This window comes from Canis aureus, chromosome 37 (assembly GCF_053574225.1).
Source record: "Canis aureus isolate CA01 chromosome 37, VMU_Caureus_v.1.0, whole genome shotgun sequence".
Classification (NCBI taxonomy): Eukaryota; Metazoa; Chordata; class Mammalia; order Carnivora; family Canidae; genus Canis; species Canis aureus.
Window position 1 is genome coordinate 16,112,193 of NC_135647.1, and position 24,157 is coordinate 16,136,349.

The 24,157-nt window shown below is 40.8% G+C and overlaps 1 protein-coding gene and 1 long non-coding RNA gene across 8 annotated transcripts in view; one reads left to right on the plus strand and one right to left on the minus strand.

The window, feature by feature from the left end:
• Window positions 1-777: 777 nt before the first annotated feature.
• Window positions 778-22,348, minus strand: LOC144306786 (uncharacterized). 2 transcript variants are annotated; one of them, XR_013373897.1, is made up of 3 exons: window positions 21,528-22,348; window positions 12,970-13,054; window positions 778-3,370 (listed from the first exon to the last, which is right to left on the minus strand). It is a non-coding gene; the product is annotated as an uncharacterized LOC144306786 (long non-coding RNA). The 2 variants fall into 2 exon arrangements; XR_013373896.1 differs by lacking the exon at window positions 21,528-22,348 and adding an exon at window positions 13,966-14,150.
• Window positions 22,062-24,157, plus strand: part of MAK (male germ cell associated kinase) — a 56,215-nt gene continuing 54,119 nt past the window's right edge. For 5 of the 6 annotated variants that reach the window (XR_013373895.1, XM_077886372.1, XM_077886375.1 and 2 more), the window contains exon 1: window positions 22,199-22,353. The gene's annotated coding sequence lies outside the window, so the exon portion shown is untranslated. The other variant, XM_077886373.1, reaches the window with a different exon arrangement.

A 24,157-nucleotide genomic window follows, 5' to 3' on the forward strand; every position in this document is an offset into this window, starting at 1 on the left:
CTTTTGAAACATGAGGCATTCTGGGGCTGCGGGAGTAGGGAGAAGAGGTTGAAGCAGCCCCTCTCTGACTGTAGCCACCTGTGACCCTCCTGACTGATGTACCAGAAGGACACTACTGAGTAAAAATGCCACCTGGCTGTCTACGGAGACCTCTGCATGAGGAAAAATAAACATTCTCTTTTATAATGCTTCTTAAGGGTGAGGTTTAAAAACCCCAATCGAAAAAGCCTTCTGTCCCCAGATGGCCCATTCAATAGGCTATATTACTGATCCAGGTTTCCACAAGCCACCTGAATTCCTTTTCTTAACCACGCTAAGCACTATGCTTTTAAAGATCGTTTCTGGCTATTGCCAAGAGGTAGCAATAAAACCCCTTAAGTCAAGGACACCCAGAATTACGACACCAGGAAGGGATGTACAAAAGTCATCTATGGAAGTCTCTGTCTTCAGGCTTAAGTGCTAGCTCCAAACAAAGACCCATCCATTTCTGCTTTGGGTGTTACTGTCCATGTTGCAAGAATATCACAATTCATCATGGAATTCTAACAGGGTCTTTTAAGATAAAGATACATACAACCTTACATTTTGATTTTATGATTTAAAAAAAAATCAAGTTCATCTTAGAGAACATATCTGCAAAAATGATTGAAAAAAATTGTGACATATTCAACAAAATATATTCATTCACCATATGCTATATGCTAAGTGCTCAGAATAGGAATTATACAAAAAAGCACAAAATGTGGTCTCTGCTGTCAAGACATTTCTAGTAAGCAAGAGAAATAAGACATGCTAAAGAGCATGTTATGTAGCAGTGAAGGTTACATGATCACATACATCATAATATTTTGGAAATTTAAAAATATAATGATGTTTCTAAGAATTCTCCCTTGCTAATTTTAGAATGGACATCCACTGAACACCCACCCCTGAATGAAGCTGAGACACTTGAGAACTTGTGTTGCAAAAAGCAGAAGAGAATGGAGAACACTAAAGGCTGCCCATGGTCAGTCTGCAAGTAGAGGAGAGCTTCTCAACTATGCTGTTAGATTTGGCTAAAGAGATCTTAGCCTGCTGCCTGTGTGCCAGAGTCTTACACAGCTACAGTAAACAGCCCCCCTCTACTTCCAGGTGGACAAGATGAGCCTGGGGCATTTTGTGGTGGTAGAAGGTAAGTGCTAAACAAACAAAGAAAAACAAAACTCCATAACAATGGGATCATGTCAAAAGGTCACAAAAATCAACTGCAAGAAGTCCCAATGGCCAAAGCCAGAATCATTTTTTTTAAATAGTCTTGTATTATACAAAATATTTTTAAAAATCCATGAGTCCATCCTTATACGATTGAATAAACAAATTAACAAATGGGGGAGAAGAGACAAATGTTCAGAATAATTCCAAATAATTTATGTAGATATGTATGTGCTACTTTCTCAATAATTTTGTAACTCAAGCTGTTACAAAAAAAAAAAAACAAGGTCTAGAGTACTCAAAATAATATTTCTTAAGTGATTATTCAATGCCGGCATTATGCTCAATACTTTTGACATACAACCCAATTTTATCCTCTGTCAAAGGATAGGACCACCGCTCAACGCCTGCAACAAAAAGCTGAAATTATTGCTGAACAAGAGAGAGCTGTGCTTATGAACCACACAGTCTCTGAGCAAAGCAGAGTTGTATAGGGTTTAGGCAGATGTCAAGTTCAGGGACTGAGTATGTTCAGAAGCACAGGTCTTAGGGTTGGGTTGATATTTAACTCTGGAGACAGAGTAATTCAGGTAAGACAGTTGTTGGTTGGCTGACCTTCAGAAGGATGGTCATTGCTGTGAGGCTGTTGCTAATTGGCTGTTTTTAAGAAGTGTGATCTTTACCGATTGGTTTACTGGTAACTGTAACAAGTAGTCATTGATCAGTTGGGATTACCTGTTGCTAAAGCCAAAGGACGACTGGTTCCTTCCTTGAAGGGGAGTATCTTTTTTATTCTCACAACACAAAATACCATGATGCATTCCATTACTTTCCTCATCCAGAGATTTGAGAAACTGAGACTGAAAGAAGTTTAGTAACTGAAGTCACAGAATTGTAAGACGGCAGCTTAAAAGCAGCTCTCTCTATTGCCAAGTTTCTGTTCTTAAGCACTAAATCATATGCTGATCCTGGAGCTAGGATAAGGTGGAAACGATACTGCTCTACCTTGAGCTCATTATACCTTGAGTGTGTATATTAGGTGAGGTGTTAGTCACAGGAACCATTTTCAGAAAATAGTGAGGAGGATGGGAAAATGAAAATAGTTTGTTGTTTGGTGTATTAGGGTTCCTTTTTTTTTTTTTTTAAGATTTTATTAATTCATTCATGAGAGACATAGGCAAAGGGAGAAGCAGGCTCCCTGCGGTTAGCTTGATGTGGGACTTGATCCCAACACCCTGGGATCATGACCTGAGCAGAAGGCAGACACTCAAACACTAAGCCCACCCAGGTGCCCAGTCAGGGCTCTTCGGAGAAACAGAACCAATAGATAAGTTGCTAGAAATATATAAAAAAGAGAGAAAATGAGAGAGAGAGAAAAAGAGAGAGAGCATGAGAGGAGAGATTTTTAGGGAATGGGCTGACATGATTGTAGGGCCTGGCACGTCAGAAATCTGTCAAGCAGATCCACAGGCAAGAGCTGATGTTGTGGTCACCTTGAGCCAATAGAGCAACAGGCTGGAAACTCAAGTAAGGTTTCTGTGTTGCAGTTTTGAAGCCAACTTGCCTCTTTGGGCAACCTTAGTCTTTCCTCTTACGGCCATCACCTGACTGGATGAGGCCCACCCACCTGAGAGGAGGAATGTGCTTTCCTTGAAGTCTACCGATTTAATGTTAATCACATCTATATGTACCTTTACAGAAACATCTAGATTAACTTTTGACCAAACAGCTGGGGATCACAGCCTGGTCAAATTACTCATAAAATTAACCATCACACTTGATAAAGTTGGCAACGAGGGACCAGGGATATTTAGCTAGAAAAAAAAGACTTAGATGGAACATGATAAAGTCTAGAAATAATTAGATGTAATCTCACACAGAGATGGGATCAAAAGTACTGCAGTGTGGAGTTTAGGGGTGTGGTCTTGACGCACAATTGCAAATAGTGAGGCTAAGAAAGGATGCTGCTTCCAGGGTGCGCACAGCTGTTTCGTGGGGGCTGGTGTTTGGACCTAGCACTTCTGTGCACTGTGAAGATGCAGTAGGCAGTTCCTTCTGTGGGAAGACTGGAGGATCCTTCCCTTAGGGTACCTGGAATCTCTCCTTCTTGCTTGCAGACAGATGTTCTAAATTACTCGGAAGACTTGTATAGCAACGTAGGAAATATGTGCTTTACAATCTGAAATAAAAGTGAAGGGGGGACAGAAAATAGGATGTATTCTAGAAGTTTCCTCAGAAGCAACCCATAGAGGGAAAAAGAGGGCAAGATCGCAAAAAAAAAAAAAAAAAAAAAAAAAAAGCGCATCAGATTAAGCAAAAGTATTTTGTCATCATAGTCTTTTCCATGGGCCTTGGAATCCACGAAGCAAGCTAAGCCCTCTGAAAAGGGGACTCAGCACACCCTTAGAAGGAAACAGGAGGTGAGACTCCAACATTTCAAATATCTATTTCTATCACACATCCCCTGTTTTGGATTCCTTCAGGATTAATTTGGGACAAAGGCTCAATTCAAACTTACAAACTGTCTATCCATAAAACACAGCTTAGAACACGCACACTTTGAAGTTTGGATTTATTTTGACAAAATTTGATAATAATGTAATAATTTAGATAAGATCATGCATCATAAAAACTAAAACATTTTATATGGAGAAGAAAAGAGGACTAACAATATGCAAAGGTAATATAAAAGACTTTGTCTACTCATCAAAATGATAAGCTTACCATAGTAATCTATAATTCTTACTCTGTTACTAGCTGTCTGGTAGCTAATGACATGCTTCTACACTCTGCACTGCTGGTGGAAATACTGGAGATACATCTATGGTTGTCAACCATGGTCAGGGGACCCTGGAGGTTCAGTTCTCTGGTGAGAAAGTTGCCTTGAGTCGGTGAAACGAGCCATTTGCTAAGTTTGAAGGGAGTAGCAAGTGGAGACACAATAACAAATGCTATCAGTGACCTGTATCACTTGTGCAAATGCCAGGAAGACCATTTCAAGGTGATTTCTCAGGTATTTATAATAGATTATAAATCAAAAATGGCTGCTGGCTGATAACATCATGCACTTCACCTTGAATTTCTAGAGTATTCTTTGGACTGTAGATATGGAAGTTCTCAAAAAACATAAATATGTTGATTTTAATCCAGCAAATAATGGAAAAATCTAATTGAACTCCTATAATTACCACCTCTTCTTTAATCTGTTCTCCAAGGGAAATTCTAAGGGAAGAAATCAATTCTTCTTTTTTAAATATTTTATTTATTTATTCATGAGAGACACAGAGAAGAGAGGCAGAGACACAGGCAGAGGGAGAAGCAGGCTCCCTGCTGAGCAGGAAGCCCAACATGTGACTCGATCCCAGGACCCCGGGATCATGACATGAGCCAAAGGCAGACACTCAACAACTGAGCCGCCCAGGTGCCCCAAGTAAGAAATTAGTTCTAAAACACAAAAACAGAGTAAGGGATGAAATCTCCATTTCTTTTTATTGGACATCTGTGATGGTAGGCTACCTGCTACACTGTAGGACTCAATAGACAGCAAGGATATCTGCCAAATAGGAATATTTTCTAAAAGTTCCATTCACAGCTTTTTTGGTCCCTAAATAATTCTGGCATCATAAGCTGTTAGAGTTTCCTCTCCACTCCCACTCAATCAGCTGTGGAATCACAGAACCTCATGCCAGGATATGCAGAAGCTCCCAGGAAGGGGTCTATATAAGTCCTAGTTCTCCAGAGAAACAGAACCAAGAGGATATACACCTATAGGTGCGTGGATGTACGCATATATGTGTGGATATATGTATGCAGATACTATATACACATACACACACACACACACACAGATTTATTATAAGGAATTGCCTTGTGCAACGTAGGGGCTGGCAAGTCTGAAACCTCTTGAGTAGGCTGGCAGGCTGGACCCTCAGCAGAATTTGATTCTACCTCAGTAGTCTTGAAGTGGAATTCCTTCTTCTGGGACGCCTGGGTGGCTTAGCAGTTGAGCGTCTGCCTTCAGCTCAGGTCATGATCCGGGGGTCCTGGGATGGAGCCCCACAAAGGGTTCTCTGCAGCGAGCCTGCTTCTGCCTCTGCCTGTGTCTCTGCCTCTCTCTGTGTGTCTTTCATGAATAAATAAATAAAACTCTTAAAAAAAATTTCTTCTCAGAGAAACTTTTTGCTCTTAAGGTGTTCTTATTAGATGAGACCCGCTCACTTTCAGAGAGTAATCTCTTTTCAGGTCAACTCAGTACGGATGTTAATCACATCTACAAACTACCTTCACAGCACATCCAGGTTAGTGTTTTAGTAAACAACTGGGGATCAGGGCCTAGTCTGGTGGACACATACATTTGAACCATCAAAGGGTCATTGGCTGAGGGCTCTCCAACATCCCCCCTTGTTGTACCAACTGCCTGGAATGTCCTTCCCTGAGATACTTACATGGCTGATTCTTTCAGTCATTTCCATTTCAGCTCGAGTCATCTTCACAGGGGCTTCCGTGACCATCTACTCTTATCCAGCTCCCTTTCCACCTCCCTTCTATCACCATGCTCCGTCTCATTTTCTTCGTGGACATTTTATATTAATAGTGGAGTTTTTGCTTGTTTTCCCCTATTGTTTCTCTGTCCCACCAGAATGTATGGTCTATTACAGCAGGTCCCTGACTATCTCATTTACCATTTGCTCATGTCCAAAACAGTGCTGGCATAGAGCGGACATTGAGTCAATAGCCATACAACTGATCGATAGAGCCAATGAGGCACATAACTCATTCTAATGTTAAATAATAGCTAACTTATAAGAAACTTATGAACGTGTTGTGACTTATACTAAGCTGAAATCGCCTCTGCATGAAAAGCCATCCATTTGTCCTAGATATATCTTTTGGACCACCCAAAATAATTCTTGCCTCATTCTATATCTTTTTTTTTTAGATTTTATTTATTTATTCATGAGAGACAGAGAGAGAGAGAGAGAGAGAGAGAGAGAGAGGCAGAGACACAGGCAGAAGGAGACCTCATTCTATATCTTTAAGCATTTGGACACAGTATTTTTGGCTCCTATTAATCATTTCCTATCCAGGCTAAATGCCTTCAATACCTCCTACATCATGGTTTCCAGAGTCTACCCTAATTTGTTCTTATCCAGATTAAAGATCGCTCTCCTAAGGCAAGCCTGCCAGAGTGGAACACTTTATTCTGGGCATGTTGTAAGCAGAACAAGTAGCAAGACTGCCACTTCTGAGACCTGAACATTATAACTCTACTAGTTTGACCTAATGGATCACTACCATTTCTAGGAGTCGTATCACACTTCTAAATACACAGAAACGTGAATCTTTATAGTGGCTAGAAATTTAAGAAATCCTTGTCGGTACTGAACACAATACATTGCGGAATTTTAAAACATATGTATCTATCTCAAGAAGTTTATAATCCAAAAAGAAAAAAACTTTACTTATAAGCAGAATTTTCAGAGCAGGAAGAAAGTTTCAAGGACATCTAGTCTCACCCTCTCTGTTGATGGAAAAGGCAATGGGGCCCCAGAGTAGCCAGTGATGAAATGATAATGAGCAAGACAGAACAGAATGTAATTGAGTGATCAATCATGTAGTGGAGACAATAAGAGCAGTAGCAGAAAATCAGAGTGGCAAGAAAATCAGTGGCACTTTGAGTTGCTGGTAAGAAGCTCAAAGAAGAAGGAAACCTGGGCCTTGGAGTGTGGAGAAAATTTGACAGATGGAGGACAGAGAGAGCCTTTGGGAAAAGTGAGCCCCTGCGAGGTCATAAAACAGGACAGAGCACGGCATGTTCCTGAGACAAACTCACAAGAATAGATAGTATTTATATAAAATATCAATATGTTATAAAATGTATAATTAATTAAATTATAAAAGTAGACTTTGTAAGTCTAAAATTAAAGTTTTGCAGAAAGCCTGCAGACTAAGGAGATCCCTTAGCAGACACTAGATAATGTGAACCAAATTTTATGAAGAAGTCTAATGTAAGCATCAAGAAGATGCTGTGAATAGTAATAACTAATCACACATAAGAAATGCTTATGTCACTGTGCTATTTATATGATATTTTTTTCTAATGCCCTAAGAGTACTAGAGGCTAGTGATAGTCCAGTGAACATGGTAGAAAAAAAATAACAGTGTTAATTAATCAGAAGAAACTGATTCACAGAAAAGAATTTGGGTTCTCTAAGTTTTCTTCTGACTTTATGCTCTACATTTGTCATAGCACAATCTAAAAAAAAGAGAGAGGAGACGAGGAAAGAAGGAGGGGGAAGGGAAGGAAGGGATGAAGGAAGGAAACCACAGATGGAAGGAGGGAAAGAAAGGATTAAAATCTTGTATTTCTAGAGAGGGTGGTTGCACAACACTATGAGTGTATTAAATGCCACTGAATTATTCACTTTAAAATGGCTAATTTATATTATATAAATATCACCTCAATTATTTAAAAATCTGTTACTAGTTCAGAGGAAGTATAATAATATGGAAATAGAGACATCTAAAAATCCTCTCTTATTGGTTTACAAAAACAACATCTACATTTCCTCGTTGGATTCAGATGATTCAGGAATATACTGGTCTCAAATTTGGGATGGAGTAGTGTAGTGCCATGGAAATACCTCCGAATCTAGATTTTTTTTAAAAGCCATATATAATAATTGTCTTTAAAGTTGGCTGTGTGCCTTAGATTAAGTCCTATAATCACCTTGAATATACTTTCTGCATCAGTAAAATGGAGATAGAATTTTAAGGATCAGTTGTGGCAATGCTTTGCATATTCATTCAACAAATATGTTTGGAGCTCCTACTGTGTGCTCGACATTGCCTTGACACTGGAGATAGAGCAGAGGACAACTAGCTCAAAGCCTTGCCCTCGCTAAGTTTACATTCCAGTAATGGAGATTGGCGATACACAAAAGCTCAATAAGGAAATAGATAGTATGGCATATAGTGATAACTGCTAAGTAAGGAAACAGAGCAGATAAGGGATGTGCTGGTAGGAAGTATGCACATTTAGATGGAGAGACCACTAAGAATAAGCCCTTTGGGTTAAAATCTGAAGAAAATGCAAAAGCGGGCCATGTAGATAAATGGGATAAGAGCATTCCAGCACAGAGAAGAGCCAGTGTTTGGCATGTTTGGAACAGCCAGTTTGCTGTACTCGGATAAGTAAGGGGAGACTAGTATAGGTAGGGTAGAGCCTTTTAGATCTTAATAAGAACTATGACATAGGATTGGCATAGGAAAACATTTGAGGGTTTTGAGCAGAAGGTCTTAATCTGTCTTTTAACAGAATTGCCCTGGCTGTTTCACTGGGAATAGATTGAGGAGGGGTAAGTGTAGAAACAGAGAGGAAGGTTATTGCAATGATATGGGTGAGAGATGATGCTGGTATGGGCCAGAGTTACGGGCTGAAGGGGTGGTAAGACATAGTCAAGTTCAGGGCGTATCACAAAGGTAAAGCCTGTGGATTTTTTTTTTAAGATTTTTAATTTTTTATTCAAGTGTGTGTGTGTGTGTGTGTGTGTGTGAGAGAGAGAGAGAGAGAGAGGCAGAGACACAGGCAGAGGGAGAAGCAGGCTCCATGCAGGGAGCCCGACGTGGGACTCGGCCAAAGGCAGTCACTAAACTGCTAAGCCACCGGGGCTGCCCCAAGCCTGTGGATTTTGCTAATGTGAAGAGCAAGAGAGAGAAGATTCAAAAGATGACACACTAAATATTTAGTCTGACATTAGCTGAGATGGGGAAGGCTGATGGAGGAGCACTTTGGGGAAATGGTGGAAGGAGAGAGTATCAGGAGCTCAGTTTTGAACATGTTAAGTTCAAACTATTAGATTCCTATGTGAAGCATTGAATAGGCAGTTGGGCATATGAGCCTGGAGTTCAGGATGAAGGCACAGGCTGGAGACACACATTTCAGAATCACTGGCATATAATGATACTTGGAATCCACAGACTGTGAAATGCTCTTCCAATATACAGCATTGCTACCTAGCCATTACTCATGACTATAACACATAGCAATCATTGCCCCCACTAACTCCTCTGTTGGGTCACCAAATATACTTTTGAAAAGATATATATTTTATAAAACATATTTTTTTTTCTTTCTGGAATATAGGGCATATGCAAGAGTTAAGTTTTTCTTGTTCTACTTCTCAACTACTTTATTGCTGATCTTAAATACTAAGAAGTGCAGAGGTTCATAATTACCTTTAGGCTTGCAAAGTATTATCAATTGCAAGTCCTGAGAAGGCCATGTAATGCCATCCTCTTCAAGAATGCTTATCTTCTTAGGGATTGAACAGCTCAAATGTGAAATGCACAGTCTTAAAGAAGCATGAAGCTGCTAGATCAGCCAAGGTCTTGATAGTGATCATGTACTGAAGGATATACTGCCAGTCTTTGATAAGAAATATGCTGGTAGTTAAAAATATACAGACTTTTGAGCATCCGATCCCTTAAAAAGAATTGAAAGAAACCTCCACTAAGATTTAACCACTTAAAAAACAATTATTTGAGGCTGAAACAAAAATGTAAAACACAAGGATGGGAGTATATAAGGGAATTCCAAGAATAATGATTCTATTAAATCACTGAAATCTTGATTTATGTGAGAATTGGAATACATATTTTGTGGGGAACCTGCATGGCTCAGTGGATGAGCATCTGCCTTTGGCTCAGGTCATGGTCCCAGGGTCCTGGGATCGAGTCCCACGTCAGGCTCCCCACAGGGAGCCTGCTTCTTCTCTGCCTATGTCTGCCTCTCTGTGTCTCTCTTGAATAAATAAAATGTTTTTTTAAGTACATATTTTGCCACTTTGCCATTATATATCTACATGTCAATTCATAAAAATATGAACAGAAATATTTGGGAGTCAGAAAATATAATATTGCTTTGAAATTTTTGAAGTATTGATACTTAAAAGTAAATTCTTGAATTTTTTGTTCTGAAAATGGCGGAGTGACTTGTGTTGGACTCACTCTCTTTCAGGTAACAGTTCTAAACTCTGGGAAAATATAAAGTTTAATTACTTGAAGGTTCCGGAAAGTCACCAACTTTAGGTAAACATTGGAGGGCATTTGACCCTTGAGAGAAAGAAAGGAACCACACTGACTGCAGCTCTGCAGCAGAGCTCCTCTGCTGAGTGCATGCCCTAGCCCACACGAGGAGGAGCGGCTAGAACCAGAGCAGACACTGCAGTGTCTTTGGCTTGTCAGAGGATGGAGTGTGGGACTGGCAAAGCAGCTGGAAGGAGAGGGAGGAGTATTGGAAAATAAAAAGCCACAGAGAGAATGTCCTAAATCTGTGCATAAATTCACATTAAATTCTTGTCTGAACCCTGAATTGTGCTTGCCTAGATGAGATGCCAAGTAGACCAACGTAAAGCAACAGCTGGAAAGTTGCAAGACCAGAGCAATGAATCTGCTGCTCCCACTGCATGGGAGACCAAATTTGGAGTTTGCATCTCACCAAACTACAAGGGTCTGGTAAACACTGCAGGCTTCCTGCCAAAACCCTATAAGGGCCACAAGAGTAAAGGTTATATCCTAGTTCTAAAGAATCTACCCCAAAACTAACAGCAAAACTAAATTAAACTCGTCTTTAAAAGCGTAATACCAAGCATGCACAACTTCAAGGTCAGCAAGGAAATGACTGCATAAAACAAAAATCAACAGTCCATTAAGCTTCCCAGAATGGGTGAAAACCATCCACAGACAGATTCAAAAAGCTTGGTGAATCTCAGAAAGGATAATAAGAAAACCAGACTGTGAAACAGCTGAAAAATTAAAAATAAAGATCTTAAAAATCCTCAGACAAAAAATGAGGGGAAATGATAAACATAATTTTTGGCATCTCCTCAGAAATAATAGAGGACAGAATAACATCATCAAAATTCTGCAAAAACAAAAACTGTGTCAATCCAGAATTCTATATCCTGTAGAAATGTTTAGAAAAAATAGAACCACAATAAAGATACATCCTACAGGCATCAAAAGGATAGTAAGGAAAAATATGAACAACTGAAAGCCAGGAAATCTGACGATTGGGATGAAATGAGAAAATTTATTGAAAAACAAACTTGCCAAAACTAATACAAAGAGAAATAAAATTTATGAACCCTTCGTTTATTTCAAAAGATGAACTTGTAATTAGAAACCTTCCCACAAAGAAAACCTCAGGCCTCAACAATTTCACCATTAAAGGCTATCCAACATCTGAAGAAGAAATCAAATCCGTCTACTCCAATGCTTTCAAGAAATCAGAGGAGGGAATAGCCCCTAGCTATGTTCATGAGTCTAGCACAGCCACAATATGATAATTTGACAAAACACTGCAAGAAAGAAATTGTAGACCAATATCCCTCATAAACACAATTGAAAAATCCTTCCCCAAATATTATTAAATTGAATCCAGAAATATGTAAAACATTTATGTAAATATAAAGATATTTTTTAAAATATATAAATATAATATGTAAATATTTATTATAATATATGCTTTTATATTTATATAAATATATTTATATGTAAAAAGTGAGGTTTATCCCAGCTTAGTTTGATTTAACATTTTAAAATTAATGTACACTAGATATCTACCTGGGGAAAAAATGACCTGAACCCCTACATCACACTGCACATGAAAATTAATTTGTGATGGAGTACAGACCTAAACGTAAAAGCTAAAATGATGAAGCTTCAAGAAGAAAACACAGGAGAATATCTCTGTGACTTTGTGGTAAGTAAAGATTTCTTAAAACACAAAAACCACTAGCTATTAACGAAAAAAATGATAAATAGGACATCAAAATCTAAAACCTCATCTCCTCAAAAGACACTGTTGAGAAAATAAAAAAGCAAGACGCAAGGAGAAAATATTTGCAAAACGTGTATCTCACAAAGAACTTATATGCAGGCTACATAGAGAACTCAAGCTAATCAACAAGACAAACAACACAGTAAAAAAAAAAATTGCCAAGAAACTGGAGCAAGTGCATCGCGAAAGAAAGCATATGAATGGCTAACATGGAAAGATGTTAACATTGTTCGTTGTCAGGGAAATGTAAATTAAACTAAATGAAAGATTTTGCAGCCAGTAAAATGGCCAACTATTTTTTAAAGCTTCATTTTCATTTATTTAAGAGAGAGAGAGAGAGAGAGCACATGTGCAAGCACGTGTGCGGGGAGGGGTAGAGGGAGGGAATTTCCAGCAGATTCCCCGCTGAGCACTGAGCCCAACAGGGGCTGAATCTTGCAACACATAACATCATGACCTGAGCCAAAACCAGGAGTCTGAAGCTCAACCTACTGAGCCACCCAGGCACCCCTGGATTTCATTTCTTTGCTTGAAAAAGTGTTATATTCCAAGAGTTCTAGTATTATATTCTAAGAGTTCTTCTCTGTTTTCTGAATATTGCTTTTTATAGGATCATCTTTGTTTCATAGATATAACATTTCCCATTTGTGTCTTGGAGAATATTAGCTATTGTTTTGGTTTGCTCTGCTTGTTTTCTCTTTTAATGTTCCCTGTGTTGCTTTCGTCTCCTCTGAGTCACAGAATTCCCTGGCATCTCACATTCCTTATTGGGGTGGCACTTGTGAAATTAGGGGGACTTAACTATCAGTATCTGCAGGATTTCTTCTTGTTCCAATCCACTTCCCCAGAGAGTAATGTTCTCATCTATTACCTATGGCATAAGCCAGAAGCCATCTTTCTGGAAGCCAAACAGAGAAAGTGGCCTGGGGTCTCACCACTCGGAATGCAAGTAGCTCCCTAAATGTTCCTATTTTAGCGGGTCCTGTGTCCGGCCTTCTTCTGTCCGAGGGAGGGCAGCCTCTGGTTGGGAGTGAGAGAACAGGATCTGAGAGTCTGTTTCTTTTATGGATTTTCAGCCAGTCCTCCTATCTTCAGCCCCACCCCAGCCACTTTCTGGGGTCCCTCGAAATAGCTGATTGCTGAACTTCATCTGAGTTTGGCGGCCTGAGTCAGCTTTCTGCTCCTTAACAGCTAAGTCTTTGCGATTATAGTTTTACTTGAATGGGTGAACATTTTTCCTCTGGAAGAACTACTTTACTTTTCTTGATTCACCCAGGATTTAGGCTCTGTAAGGACTGTTCACAAGCAAACAAACAATAAGCATGAGATGTTAAAATACCAAATGGTTTGGGCTAAGTTTATTTATAACTAAATAAAACTCGTTTCTATCAAAAACCTGTGAGTCTTGAAACTTAAGTAAACATGAAACAAAATAAATACCTCTAAAATCTACGCAGGAAGCGGATTAAAAACTATGCTGACCAATCAAAGATTGGTGTGTGGTGTTCCTATAATATGAAGCTTAACTTTGCCTCCTGTGGCTAAAAAAAAGCTGCATTGATTTGCTGAGATTTTTTTAAAACATAATCTCCCCCAAATGCAACCCAAATCATGAAGTGTGCATTTTAAGAAATCAGAAAAGGTGGGAATGGGATTTGCAATTTTAATAGTCACTCATCCTGATGATGTCCCACTAGTATTTTTAAAATTCTATCTCAGGGGTTTTAAACTCCATTTAGGACAAGAACTTGATGATATATCATCTTACAGTAAAATCCTCTCAGTCAGTGAATACAACACATAAACAAAGTTGCTGGACCTAGAAACATATTGATAAAGATCTGCTCCACAAATCCATTTGACAGAAGCAAACAGACTTGAGGGGAGATAATTTATTACTTCCTCCGAAGCAGGACACTCTATAGACTTACTTGTGAAAGAAATGAAGTGAACTGAAGAGTCTGTTTAAACATAGTGCAGTGACGTGGCTGCTTCTTGACAGATAGACCAGATCTCAGGTTCCCATCCCTGCCCTGTGGCCCATCCAGCCAGTTCTAGTCCCCCGCAGGGATGTTTTGTGCCTGAAACTCCAATAAAGTGTTTTGCATTTAATATCTTTTGGTCTCCTACATATGGGCCCTCCCTAGAAGCCTCTGGACCTTTCTGAGGAAGGTGCAAAGGGCCTCAGAACTGGGAGGCAGTGGACCAAGATGCTGCTGTGTATCATTGAGTGACACTGATACCCTTGCTCTGGTAAAAAGCTACAAGCTGTGAACACTGTTAAAGACCAACACATCCAAAATAAACCAAACCAAACCCACAAAACCAACAACAACAAAATAAAAAAATACAACATAACCACACATACTCTTGCTTTCTACTTAATCTACTTACCTGGTGATAGAGAGTTATTTTCTTTCTTTCGAGTAGAAGCTCTTTGTTTAAGGAACTGGTTTCTTCAGTGATACCAGTTTTTATTTTATAATAAAATTTTAGCTTAGAAAATAAAGTGGAAAGGAATCCAGCAAAATATTAAACTGTAAACACAGGAAAGTTGTATTTATTTTCTCCTTTTAAACTTGCCTGTGTTTTCCAATTGGTTTATATTTTAAAAAGTAAGAAATAAATGTTAATTTTTTAAAATGTTAATTTTTTAAAATAAAATTTTAAGTGCTTCTAATGCAAAGAAGTTGCTCAAAAAAACAAATCCAAGAAGCAATTTGTTAAAAATATCTCTATAGGGGCGCCTGGGTGGCTCAGTTATAGAGCGTCTGCCTTTGGCTCAGGTCATGATCTTGGGGTCCTGGGATCAAGTCCCACATTGGGCTCCCTGCATGGAGCCTGCTTCTTTCTCCCTCTGCCTAGGTCTCTGCCTCTCTCTGTGTGTCTCTCATGAATAAATAAAATCTTTAAAAAATATATGTATCTCTATAAAAACATAAGTGAATCAAATCTAAAAGATATAGCACTTACTAACCTGTATATTCCCCCAGAAAAATATAAATTCTTTTCCTAGAACATGAGCTGCTAAAAGACAGAATCTGTATCATTCATTCATTTAACAAATGTTTATTAAACACATACTATGTGCCAGGCACTCTCCTAGATGTCATAGAACAATGAACAAATCACATGAAACACCTGCCCTGTGAAGATTATAATCTGGTGGGGATGAAGGGGAAAACAAATAATAAACAAAATTAATAATTAATTATATAGTATATTATAGAGTGGTAGGTGCTATAAAGAAAACTAAAGCAAGTAGAATCATTCTTAAAATTATGACTATGCAAAATTTGCTTTGAGTTTATCTAAAATCTGACCATGATCTTATATAGTCAACAAATTTCTTTAGAAAATAGTTTAATTGAAATCCAACTCATTTGACATTAGCTGGCTCAGAGTTGGGAGCTGAGGACAGTATGGTATATAGAGGACAGTATGGTAAAAAGAGTATTGAATCAGGAATGTTCTGATCCCTCAGTCATTAACTGAACTTCAGGGCCACATATTTGGCATTGAGACTGAGGGAAGAATAGGGGAGCTGGACTGACTGACTGGATGACCCTACATCCATATTCTGGGGTGCCAGGGGAAGGCATGGAAAGATGGGACAGCTAAACTTCAAATATGGGAAAGGTTAAGATGTGAGAGAAAAAAGTAAGTCTTCCCTATGGTCCCGTATAAGTCAGGAACACTTGCAGTTGTTAGTGGAAAGGAAAAACCAAACAACCAAGCAATATGAGGAATGTTCCAGCTCTTCCAGCTGAAAAGACCAAGAATAGATTCAGGCATGGCTCTCTGCAGGTGCTCAAATGCTGTTGCCTGGAAAGTCTCATGCCCTCGCAGCCCTGCATTGTGCTGTGTTTGTCCTCAGCAAGGACATGTTGCAAGGCTGGCCCCCAGCCAGTCTGGACCGTCATTTTACGCTAAGGAGCTGCAGCAGAAAAGGAGCCCTTTTCCCCCATGACTCACAATCCTGTGCCCATCTACATAATCCAATCACTGAGACTGAGTGGCTCATGGGCCATCCCTGAAACTGAACCACCTAGACAGGAATCAGAGGTGTCTCCCCAAAGATACCTCCTGACAGGGAGAGGCAAATGCTAGACAGGCAAAAACAAGGGACCCCACTGCAGAACATACAGGGTAAAATTTAGAGTCTGGTCAGGAACTTACAAAGTAACATGTTGCCATTCAGTAAAAGGACAGTGTAAACCATCAAAACCATCCCAAACTGAGATTAGAGGAGGTAGCAAGTTGCATCAGAGGACAATCCAAGACTTGCATTTCTAAGATTGCTAAGGTTTCAGTGGATCCACTGAACCAATCAATCAATGGATGGATCGCTTTGTGATTGGTCATTGCAATGCCTCCCTGTCTCCACTGCTGTTAAACTTCTCCATCCTACCATCATCTCTTACCCAGGGGACTGCAAATGTCTCCTGGTCAGCCTCCCTCCTCGCCACTTGTCCTCCTACAATTCATTCTCCAGAGAACAGGCAGAGGAAACATCCATTTACTCATCCAACAAACATCTATCGAGCACCTGGCGTGTGTCAGGTACTGCTCAAGGGACAAATAAATTGGTGACCAAATGCATAAACCTCTGTCTTCAAGGAGCTTCTGTTCCAGGAGGGGAGGCAGAAAGAAAACAGCATAAACCAGTAACATATAGGCTATAATAAATGGTGAGAAAATGCTAAAAAAAATAAAAATAAAAATAACTAACTAAATAAATAAATAAAGCAAGCAAGCAAGCAAGCAAAGGGGCATGCATAAAGTATGAAGGTTGTGGGTAGTTTGGAGGGTCAGGGAAGACTTTACTGAGAAAGTGATTTTTTGAACAAAGACTAAAAGGAAGTAGGGGACTGAGCTACAGTAATCTGCAGGATGAGCATTCGGAGCAGGGGGAAAGCCAGAGCAGTGTCCAGAGGCAGGAGCACTGTAAGCAACAGTGAGAAGGCCCATGTGGCTGAAGCAGAACAGAGGGAGACTAGTAAGACATGAGGTCACCCTGAAAAAAAAAAAAGGTGGCCTGATAAACATTACAGGCTTTAGGGGTTTGAAAAGGACCACACAACAGAGACGAGAGCTGTTGCAGGGTTTTAAGCGAAGTAATGAAACCCCGTCTTGTGTTTTAACAGGATCACTTGACAGGGGCCGGCTTGAATTAGAACAGTGATAGTCTCAAGGGGTTGGGGGGGAGGGGCTGGTGTTTAAAATGTAAATCTGATTCTATCACACCCTACTTAATTCCCTGCAAAATGAATTTGTCTTATGACACGCAAAACAAAATTGAAACTCTTCTCCAGACCCACAAGGCCCTGGGTCACAAGGATCTTGCCTCCTTTTCCAAACTTGTCCCATAGCATTCTCCCCCTCTGGCAGGTGCCCATCCCGTCCTTTCCTTTGCCATACCCTTCCCCCTGGTCTTTATTTGGCAGTCTCCTTCTGTCCTCCAGGTCTTGCCTTAGGTGTTTGTCCTTGACAGGACTTTGGGAGTAGGCTTCTTGGAGTCTTGTTCAATATCCTACTCCCCAGCACCTACAACAGAGTCTAATAAGACATGGTATGTGCTCACTGAGGTCTTGTTAAGTAATTAGACTGCAGATGGATAGCTTTATTTTCCCTTTAACTTCTCAGAAAATAGCACATAGATATAGACAGACACACAAGGAGGAAATGACACCACTCATGATGCTTCAATAGGAAACAGGGCACAGCTGTATGGACCACACCACTCTGAATTTATAAAATGCAAACACAATCAGGACCATAATAAGTACTTCTTTCAGAAGGAGTTATTGTTCTCCTGTCTGAGGCTAATTCTTCCTGCAGCCCTAGTCCATCTCCACAGTCCCATTCCCTACTTCAGATTCTTGCTTATTTATTCATCCTCCTCTTATGTCTCTCTGCTTTCTCACTACCAGTTATGCCTCCAATCTTCTAAACATCCTGAAATCTTCCTTGTTGAAAAAAGTCTCTTTTCTCCCCTTTATTGACCAATTCATCCCTTTTCCCTTTCTTCACGGGAAAACTATTTTCAACTCCTCGTACCTCGTATACTACCCAATCCACCTCAGTCTCACCTCCATTTCATTAAAATAAGAAATGAATGAATAATTAACGATGATGATGATGTTAATTGTAAGGATCAGGATAGATATAAAGGACTGCTTAGCAGGAGGTGGTCAGTATTCAGTTCCTCTAGCAACTTCCAAAGTTATGCATCATTAGACCATTTCACAGAAAAGAACATGGAGTATCAGAGATACTGAGTACTTTGCCTAGAGAAAAATAATAACCATAGTCAGTAAGAGGAGGTAGAGGGATTAAAACAAAAGTCTATATACCTTCAACCAAACCATCTGTCCGTATTGAAATTTTCATCCCTGAGGTCATCAACAAATTCTAAACAATTCTAGTGAATACATCTTATTCTGTTAGCAAGCTGCGTCCTAAGTATCAGAAAAGCCTAACTAAGAAGGCTACTTTTTGGGTCTGGGAATGCTTACAAATTTTTCCATACAAATTAATGGTAATTGTTTCATTGCTTTATGCCATTTTGGCTTACAGAAGTTTTCATAGGAACACTCTACTTTTGGATAGCAGGGGAAACCTGTATTGTGGTTCATATTATTAACTCCATAAATTATTATTAATAACAATTATTAATAACTGTTATTTTACACTGAGAATAGTTTTACATTTATACATGTATCCGTTTCTTTGCCCACACTATCTTTTTCCAACTCAGCCCTTCCTTTTGTGATTACTTTCCTTCTTCCGAAAGTATGGTTTCTGTAAGTCCGTTCAGAGTAGGTCTATTACTAAAGATCTCATTTTTATTTTTTATCACTGGAAAACATGTCTATTTGCTACTGCTCTTGAGAAATAGTTTTCTTATGTACAATTCTAGTGTGACAGTTATTTCGTTTCATTACTTTGAATGAAAGTGTTCATTATTTTTATTTTCATTTGAGGGGGAACTTTTTTTTTAATTTTTTATTTATTTATGATACTCACAGAGAGAGAGAGAGAGAGGCAGAGACACAGGCAGAGGGAGAAGCAGGCTCCATGCACCGGGAGCCAGACGTGGGATTCGATCCCGGGTCTCCAGGATCGCGCCCTGGGCCAAAGGCAGGCGCTAAACCGCTGTGCCACCCAGGGATCCCGAGGGGGGACTTTTTTTAAGATTTACTTATTTAAATTTAGAAAGCGAGCGAGAGCACAAGCGGGGGAGAGGCAGAGAGAGAATCTCAGGCAAACTCCCTGCTGAGTGTGGAGCCCAATGCAGGGCTTGATCTCATGACCCTGAGATCATGACCTAAGCTGAAATCAAGAGCCAGACACCACCAACTGAGCCACCCAGGTGCCCCTTGAGGGGTAATTTTCATGTGATCTTCCAGCTTTCATTTCTAATATGAACAGGTCTCTGGTCACTCAAGTTGCTCTTCCTTTCTAGGAAGGTCATTTCTCTTTTCTCCCAGGCTGCCTTTAAGTTTCCTTTGTCTTTGACATTCTGCAATTTTGTTACTTTGTGTCTCAGTGTGTCAAATGCCCTGCTTGGCATTTGTTATGCCTTCTTTATCTGTGGATTCATATCTTTGATTGTAGAAAGTACTCAGCCATGATTTTGCAAAAATTGCTTCTCCTCTGATCTCTTTATTCTCTACTTCTTAGAATTTATTTAGTTATGTATTAGACTTTCTTATTCTTTCCATCATATCTCTTAGTCCATCACTAACATCTCCTATCTCATCTCTTTCTTCTACATTCTGAGTGATTTCTGCAGATTTTGCGCCAGTTCCCCAATTCTTTCTTTGATCCTATTATGCTGTTTAAAAATATGTTTTGCTTTTTCTGCTACTTGTCATTTGAGGGGGTTCATTTTTCATGTGGTTATTAGCCGGAATTTTGTGAAAAACCTGGGTGCCTAAATTGAACATGCTTTCTCCACTTTGGCCCCTCCCCAGTTTCTCTGCTTAATTTTCTAGTCTTTGGTTCAGCTCAGAGATAGGGCCACTGCTCCAGGGCTTGGTCTTCTTGCTATGCCGAAGATGGATTTGCCTTTGGGCCAGGTTTGCCTTTCCCATATGTTGTAGCAGGTACCTCTTAGAGGAGTTGGGAGTGCTTGGAGATCTTCTGTTCTTCCTATCGAAACAACGAGATTAAAACCTGTGCCTTAAGCATGATGACGTTGCTTCAAATCAGGAGGACTCTTCAGAGGATCTAGTCTACCATCATATCCGTTTCTTGTTTTCCTCCTTGCTTCTTTTTCTTTTTTAACTTACCTTTTTCATTCTGAAATATCATTTTTCCCCCAATACTCTTCTGCTACTTCTCTGAATTTTCTTTTTCAGTCCTTCTCTCTCACACATCTCCATTTTCTTCCTCACCCTTTAAAGTATTTAAAGAGTTTTCCAGAATCCCAGTTCTCCTTTCTTAGTTTATCTCGTCCGCATCCTTAGACTTCAGCTATAGTTCCAGTATTTCCAGCTCTTCCATCCATAAGTTACAAATCTGTTTTAAATTACCCTCTCATAACTTCCATTTGGATTTTCCTCACTCAAAATTTTCAAAACTGGCCTTTGATCTCTCCCCTATTTCACCCACAAATCTTGCTTCTCCTCCAGTATTTCTCGACTTAGTTTTGGAAAACACTGTCTACTACTCACCTAAGCCAGATGGGCCAGTCAATTTTAACTCCTAAATATCCCTTAAATTCTGTCCCATTTCTCTTACGTTTCCATCCTGACTGCGCAGTCAGATCACCCATTCTTCCTGGTCAGTTGCCATCACCTGCTTTTCCTTCTTTTGCCTCCAGACTCACTGCTGAAATTTGCCCTATCCACTACTGCTTTTGTGATCTTTCTGGAATGTAGATATGAACACATCACTCCTCTATGGATAATCCTTCATTGGCTCCCCCATTAATGCATGGTAAGTCCTAGGCTTCCTAATTGGGCATATAGGCCCTCCATGATTGCACTTTAAAAGCTTTTTATTTTTCTGCCTATTTTCCTTTAACCTGCAAGAGGGGGGCCACCAGCAAATCTGTCTCGTTTACTTTGGCATTACTCTAGTACCAAGCCCAGGGCTGACACCTCATAGATAATTACTAAATGGATACCTCACTGCCTCATCTCTCATGCTTCTGATTCATGGACCCTTCTTACTAGCCAATCTGGACATTTTTTTGTCAGTGACACAAGTTTGTCCTCCTCTCACAACTCTAGGCTAGTTACTACTTACTCATTTATTTACACAAACACATTAGTTTATCTTGGAATAATTACCAGTAACACTCTAACCTGTACTTAGTAGGTTCTCTGAATGAATAAATGAAAAGAAACTTAGAAGTGTGGCCTATCACTTGACGGGATGAGCACTGGGTGTTATTCTGTATGTTGGCAAATTGAACACCAATAAAAAATAAATTTATATATAAAAAAAAAAGAAGAAGTGCGGCCTAGGAGGTAACACATACCTGAAGAGTTGACTAATACAAGGGACTGCAATCCAAGAGCAGTCTTCCCCCAGGTGGGACATGCATAAGCAAATACAAGTACAGGCAAACATACATCTTTCTTCTGCCCATCCAAGTCTGCAAACCAGATGGAACGAATCAGAATCTTTTGTAGAAATAATCCAAGCGGGCAGCCTGGGTGGCTCGGCGGTTTAGGGCCACCTTCAGCCCAGGGTGTGATCCTGGAGACCAGGGATAGAGTCCCACATGGGCCTCCCTGCATGGAGCCTGCTTCTCCCTCTGCCTGTGTCTCTGCCTCTCTCTCTGTCTCTCATGAATAAATAAATAAAAATCTTAAAAAAAAAAAAAAGAAATAATCCAAGCAAAACCAAAATCAGAATAGAGGGCCAACAAACCAACTTTCTCAAAAAAAAAAAAAAAAAAAAAATTGGAAAGGTAATCCAGAGTTTCTCCAGTCCCACAGAGAGCACCAGAGACTGCGCAGGCGCTAACGAAGCTGGGCCCAGGGAGGCGGGGCCTGCAGGACGGGGCGGGGCCTGTCCGGTTGGCCACGCCCCCGTGGGCGGGGTGTAAGCGGGCCGGAAGCGCAGACGCCAGCGCACCCCCGCCGTTTCCTAGGAGACGGAACACACAGGACGCCAGAGCTTCACAGGGGAGCGAGAGAGGTAAGCGGCCGGTGCGGGGCAGGTGATCCCGAGCGGGCCGCGGGGCCGCCACCCTCGGCCGACCCAGCCCGAGCCCGTCCCGCGAGGCCCGCCCGGCATGTGCCCGGGGCGCCCCGTCCTACCGGGGCCAACCTCCGCCGAGAGAAGGGGCCTGGACTCTGGTAGGGGGAGGGACCGGGAGGGACGGGGAGGGAGGGGGAGGGGGACGGGGCGGGGGCGGGGCGGGGAGAAGGACCCGGGGCGGACGCGAAGCGGGCAGCGGGGTAGGGTCCGCCGGCGCCTGCTCGGAGCCGGGCTCCCCGGGTCCCCTGGACCACTTTCCCGCGCCCCTAAAGGATGGGATGGGATGGGTAGGTTCTGGGAGGATGACGGCGGGCATCCCTCAGTCCGAGGGACCGGGGCCCCGACCTCTGGCTCCGTTTGGAGCCCCCGCCCCCGCCGCTCGCTCTGCTGCCCAGGCGGGAGGGGAAACTACTTTCAGGAGGGAGAAGCTCGGGACTGCGTTCAGAACTACTATAGAATAAAAAAGGAGGGAAAAGAAAGAAGCTGGATGTAGCGATGTCCTCGTTGGTGCATCGCGGGGGACTCCCAGCGGGATCGCGGCGCGGGGTGGCCTGGGGCGCCCGGCTGGGTCCCGCCAAGCCCCCGGGGACGCCCCCTGTCTGGGCACCTGCAGGGCCCCGGCCCAGGGGACTGGTACCGGGAGGGCCCTGGCTTGCGGAGAAGAGGAGAGAGAGGGCGAGATGGAAACTTTCCTACCGCTGATAAGACATTTTAAGTTTAGGGGCAGGGAAGTGGGGAACAACGAAACTGATTTTAGGGGCTTTGGAATTTCAATTCTAGAAGAGATTAATTATGTTTAAATAATCACCTTGAATGAGCAGACCATCTGCCCTAATGATAACGAATTTCTTTGAGCCGAAGTAATGGTAGAAGCACAGGCTTTCCTTCCCTTAGGTGGGCAGCCTGGAGGAAGGGAGAAACTACTGCCTCTCCCCCCACCCCAAGGGGCCACTTAACTGCCAGTGCAAAGCTGGCCTTGGGCAAGGATGTTTGATCTCTTCGTTGGGGTGTTTTATTTTATGTTGGTTAATTTTGGAATGATTTGTGAATATTAGCACAAAGCACAATGCTGTTATTTTTTAAATACTGCAATCTTTGCTGTCCCCCTTGTAAAGCTCTCCTTTTCATTTCTGTAAACATATGTCTTGGTTACTTTGAGATCTTTTTTTTTTTTAAATTTTGCTCTTCACACAACTTAGTGGTTTTTAAGACGTTTTATCATTATTATGTTTAAACAAACGTTAACGCCAGCGATGGAGTGATATCATTACAGTAGGTTCTACAAAGAAAAGTTGAAGATTTCCAGACGTTATCTGTTCAGGGATTGGCAGACACAAGTTTTACCCTCCATTTGCCCTCTGTGTTAATCTTCTTTAATCCTAAATCCCTTTTAGCTGGCAGAGGCTATCGAGAATACAGCTTAAGTTTACAGTAATTGTGCACTTAAATGCACAATAATTGTGCACTTAGATAAAAATAAGAAAACTGTAATGGGAGAGAAGTTATAAGGGTATTTATTTAATATTGGTCTATAATTGAGCCTCTAAATCTCTTAAGTCAAAATATAAGGTTTGTTTAGCTGTAGGAAAGTCACTAAATATTGCAGCTTAATTAGAGAAAATTTCAAGTTTCTAACAGTTCTGTTAAATTAAGGATCATAGTTGTATTACATTTACTTGTGTTCTGTCTTGTTGCATATATACACACACACACACACACATATATGGAAATATATATATAGTTGACCCTTGAACAATGCAGGGATTAGGCATGTGAGCCTCTGCACAATCAAAAATTCTAGTATAATTTTTGATTCAGCAGAAACCTAACTTAATAGCCCACTGTCGACTAGAAACCTTACTGATGACATAAACAGTTAAGTAACACGTATTTCATATATGT